This window comes from Suricata suricatta, chromosome 11, assembly GCF_006229205.1.
Source record: "Suricata suricatta isolate VVHF042 chromosome 11, meerkat_22Aug2017_6uvM2_HiC, whole genome shotgun sequence".
In the NCBI taxonomy this organism is placed as follows: domain Eukaryota; kingdom Metazoa; phylum Chordata; class Mammalia; order Carnivora; family Herpestidae; genus Suricata; species Suricata suricatta.
Window position 1 is genome coordinate 12,697,445 of NC_043710.1, and position 5,349 is coordinate 12,702,793.

General features: G+C 41.3%; 1 long non-coding RNA gene across 1 annotated transcript in view; it reads left to right on the plus strand.

Annotated features, from left to right (window-relative positions):
* Positions 1–991: 991 nt before the first annotated feature.
* The window catches only part of LOC115272305, a 38,463-nt gene continuing 34,105 nt past the window's right edge, over positions 992–5,349 (plus strand). The window contains exon 1 of the long non-coding RNA XR_003900353.1: positions 992–1,104. This is a non-coding gene — a long non-coding RNA (uncharacterized LOC115272305). The remainder of the gene's footprint in view (positions 1,105–5,349) is intronic.

The following is a 5,349-nucleotide window of genomic DNA, read 5'->3' on the forward strand; positions in this document are numbered from 1 at the left end:
ACTCAGGAACTCACCCTATGGGATGATTAGAGACGGTGCCATTTAGAGCCACTCAGTATTTCCCTCTTATGGCACTTTTTTTTTTAAATTTTTTAAAACTTTTATTTTTGAGAGGCAGAGAGGGACAGAGTATGAATATGGGAGGAGCAGAGAGAGAGGGAGACACAGAATCGGAAGCAGGCTCCACGCTCTGCCTGATGTGGGGTTCAAACCCACAAGCTGTGAGATCATGATTTGAGCTGAAGTTGGACGCTTAACCAACTGAGCCACCCAGGCGCCCCTGACACTGTCTTATTTTCCTTTAGACTTTATACTGTGACACAGTGTATCTTAAAATAGATTCCTGTTTTGTATTTATTAGTAAGAAATGTTCCCAACTGATTTTTCCAATAGGGCAGTGACAGAAATTCACATGCGGGTGCATTTTCTTGTTTATTTGTTCGCCACGAAAGTCTTTAAGTAGTTCCACTTTTTTTGTAAACAATAGGTGAGTAAGTCCCAAAATCAGAGGGAAATTCTCTGTCAGTTAAGACCTCCACTCATGGAAATCTCCTGATTTGCAATATTGGTGCCTGGTAGTGTTGCGCCCAAGTTTGTAAAATTGCCCCAAATCGCCCCAAAACAAGCACCAGAGACTGCTAGGGAGACCAAGTCATGCCTGTAAAAGCAAAGGGCCTTTATTACAAGCTTAAGCTCGGGCTCACAGTCTCCAGCCTACCTGCTGGCCACGTGGAGAGAGCCCTGAACAAAGGCAGGGCAGGGCCTTTTATGCCTTTGGGAGGGGGAGTTACAGGAAATGATGACAGGTGTACAGTGATCCAATCCCTGCCCCCCATCAATACTGGCAGTTGTGGGAGCCAGTCACAATAGTTGGAGTGTTGACCAATCAGAGTGGGCCCAGGATGCCCCACATGGGGCGTGACTAGGCCCGCCTCTAGAAAGGTCAAAGGTATCGGCTGGCCTCTCCTGATTGGGAGCCGCAGGAGTTGTCCCTCCTTAAGGTGCGCCCTTTCAGGAGAAGCCGTCGCCTTCCCCTTTAAGTACAGGGGAAGGCTGGATAGGACCTGAGGCCCACGGGGGACCACCCCCCCCACCCCCGTGCAGGTGCGCATTTCCACCAGGCAGTGCGCAGCCACCGGCTCCAGGAAGGCTGGGAAGGCCCGGTGGGGAGGGCCGGATCGGACCTGCGTCCTTACAGTAGATGGGTGCTGACTTTTAGCAGGTGTGATTTCTAAGAAATCAGAGGTGATTCTTAATCTTTGATCTTCTGTATGTGATGTGTCTTTCTGATTCAGCCTTCTTTCAAGATATTTTTTCTTTAATTGTAATGTTCTGTACCTTAAAATTGTATTCCTAGGTATAGTTTTTGCTTGCATCTATTCTGAATCTCTGAGCTCCCTGGACTTCTGGTTTGGTGTCTAATTTGGGGAAACTACTCAGTCATTGCTTCAAATATCTCTTCCCTTCCTTTCTCTCTTTCTTCTTCTGATGGTCCCATCACATGTAAGTTACACTTTTTGTAGTGGTTGTCACAGAGACCTTATGTACATATTCGGCTGTGACCTCTTTTTGTTATTGTTGCTCTTTGTTCTCTTTTTCATTTTTTGATTTCTTTTTTTTGGTTGTTGTTGTTTTGCTCTGTCTTCAGTCTCATTGATCCTTTTCTTAACTGTGTCCAGTCTACTAATGAGCCCAGCAAAGTTATTCACCATTTTGGTTACTGTGGTTTTGATCTCCAACGTTTTCATCATAGTTGATTTAAATTCCTAGTCTTATTATTCTTATATCTCTACCAAATCTGATTCTGAGTTTTGCTCTGTCTCTTCAGATTCCGTTTCACCTTTTTGTTTGTTTGGTAATTCTATCTTGAAAAAATTTTAATGTTTATTTGAGAGAGAGAGAGAGAGAGAGAGAGAGAGAGAGAGAGAGAGAGAGAGAATGAGTGGGGGAGGGGCAGAGACAGAGGGAAACACAGACTATGAAGTAGGCTCTCAGCTCTGAGCTGTCAGCACAGAGCCTGATGTGCGGCTCAAAATCACAAACTGTAAGATCATAACCTGAATGGAAGTTGGATGCTTAACCAACTGAGTCACACAGGTGCCCCTCTTGTAATTTTTTTTTGATAGCCAGACATGTTCTGGGTAACAGAGGTTGCTACAAATAGGCCTTTAGCAATGTGGTGGTTAGATGTGGAGGGAGGGAAGCATTCTGTGGTCATCTGATCAGGTCTCAGGCTTTTGGTGAAGCTGTGTCTCTGGGTTGTGAATTTAAACAGTGTTTCTCAGTGTTTTTTCCCCCTATAAATTGGGACAAGATGACTAGAGTCAGAATGGTTTATTTCCTTCCTCCAGGTGGAAGGCTACAGGAGGCCAATGTTGGCCATTTCTCTTCCCCTTGATTAACAGGCTCTGAGGATACCTTAGCAGGGTACTGTCTGGTTGGCTAGTTTCTCATGAGGGCAGGCTTTGTTAAGAAATACAGAGTGCTCTGATAGATTTCAGAATGGTTCCTCTTCTCTCCTGATGGAATCACAAGATTTTCCTCTTACATTTACTGTGCAGACCTGGTTGAGCTCCTAGAGATAAATCTCACTCCAATGCTCAGTTCAGCTTTTTGCTCTCAAGGCACTGGTTCCCACAGTAGTTCCTCTTGTGAGTAAATTGTGACTCTCTGCTTTCACCTGTGTGTCTTGCCCTGTGTCCTCTCCCCTCTCTTCCAGGTCCAAGAAGATTTATTCATTTATCTGTATTTAAAAGTACAGTAAAAAATTTTTACTTAGGACAGAGTGGTGACTTCCAAGACCCTCACATGCAGAACTAGAAACCTGCAGACCCTTCATGGTTTTTGCCATAATGTTCTCTCTGCCAGATATACTCATCTTCAAATATACATCTTGAGAACTCCACACTTTTCTGCCTTGGCTGAAGGTCATTTTCTCAATGAGATTTATCCTAATTATTTAATACTGAATTTGTAACCATCTTTACCCCACCAAGAAAATTAGATTCCCTTTACTCTTGTTTAAACTTTTCTGTTATCCATAAGACTTTTCAGCTTCCAACCTATAACACATTTAAATTGATTTTTAAATTTATTATTCATTATCTTCCCTCACTAAAATGTAAGTTCCAATGGGCATGTTTTAATCATTAACCAATAATTACTGGTTTTATTGATAGATCCCCATTGATTATTGTTCTATAAAATTTTCTTCCTGCTCCACTGTCACCCCAACACTAGACAGAAAGGATCAAATAGCAGTGACTGAATTTCTTTTTATAGGGCCCAGAGATCATCTTTTGCTGAAGATTCTTCTCTTCTTGATATTTCTCTTTATCTTTTATATTTATTTCTTTTAATTTCTTTTAAAGTTTATTTTTGAGAGAGAGAGAGAGACAGAGTGCAAGCAGGGTAGAGGCAGGCAGAGAGAGAGAGAGAGAGAGAGAGAGAGAGAGAGAGAGAGAGAGACAGCATCCGAAGCAGGCTTCAGACTCTGAGCTGTCAGGGCAGAGCCCAATGTGGGGCTGTGAGATCATGACCTGAGCTGAAAACAGACACATAAGTGACTGAGCCACCCACGTGCCCCTTTCTTTATTTATACTGTCACACTGGGTGGGAACTTGGGAGCTGTCACTCTGATATAAATGGACACCAATGTAGATTTTTCTTAAATGTTTGTCTTTTGTGGATGTAGGCTCCTCTACTTCTGTTGTTCCATAGATGTGTGATACTTTTCTGGAGACCAAAGGCATCTCCTTCGTGAGCTGTGCTGTACTGACATGGTTTTTGGTCAATTTGTAGTGACTAGACTATGTGTTTACTCTTGGCTACTGTGGCCTATGACGAATCCATCACCATTGGCAAACCCTTGTTGCGTGCAGTCATCATGTGCCAGAGGGCCTGTGTGCCGCTCGGGATAGGGCCCTCGCCACAGGTCTTCTAAGTGCCATTCTCCATGACCGCTTCTTTCACTTATGCTTTTGTGGTCCAAATGTGGTCAACCACTTTTTCTGGGACATTTTCTCTGTTCTCCCTGGCATGTGCTAATACTCAGAACAATAGGTTGCTTTTTCTCATTATAGCAGATTAAAAAAAAATACTCTGTGCCCCTATCATCCTGATCTCCTATATTTTTATCCTCAAAACCGTACTGAACAGCCAGTCTGCTGATGGGAGGTGGAAAGCTTTCTCTACCTGCTCCTCACACTTGGCTGCTGTGGCTGTCATGTATGGGAAACGTTCTTCATTTACATATTTCCTTGTTCAAGTTCATCTGAGGAAACTAATGAAATGGTTTTTGCACTCTGTGCCACATGGATTCCCATGTTGAATCCTCTCATTTAAAGCTTGAGGAACACAGATATAAAAGATGCATTTAGGAGGACAATTGTTAGGAAGAATTTTCTGCTGGAGAGCTATTTCAGAGGGCAGCTTTTGCCTTCGTGCGAGTGTGGCTAAAATGTGTATTAAGTAAGAGGTGGAACTGGCTTAATGAGATGCCAGTTTAAACCTTGACTCTTCTAATTATCAAGAGGATTAAAAGTTAACATGCAGTGTTGTGTTAGCTTCACGTGTGCAATATAGTTATTTGACAGTCTTAAATTTGTACGGCCTGGATATTAATTGATAATTACACTTCAATCTTTCTCACTTCAGAGTGTGTAGAAAACATAACCAGTTGAAGTCTATTTTCTAAAGATAATTTTTAGACTTAAAACCATGCCATTTAAAGTAAAGTTCTCTGGCATTAAAACAAAAAGAGGATTAAAAGCAGATAAATCCTATGCCATTTCTTGTTCTCAATATTGTAATTTGTAAAATGAGGATCACAGACTCAATGTCATTTATATTACTTTTTTTATAATGTTCTATGATTTTACACAATATGTTCAAACTCCTATGAATGCCATCTTTTTACACAGGGGTGAAAAAAGAAAAAGACCTTTCTAGAAATGATTCCAGCCACTTTTCTAGTTTTCCTTGCTAGAGACTTGTTCTCCCTTTCCAATCCTTGATTCAATATATCAAGTGCAAGACTTTACAATTAAGTATCTTATAATAACACAGGTCTTTGTTAGAAATAAGTGAGCTCAAAAATTGTAACAAATCTCTAACCATTTAAAAACAATAAATTGGAGCCTTAGGTGGACAACTGCAAGGGAGTAAACACCATGTGTGGTTTGTATGCAAATTAATCCATAATACATATAAAAGCACCTAACACATAGGAAGTTCTCAGCAAAAAGATGTTAAAGGACTGAGTGAACAAAACAAATATAATGCACCTAGTTACTTTAAGTCCTAATTTTCATCTTTCTTAATAACCTGGACCCAGGGGTGGTTTAAGGT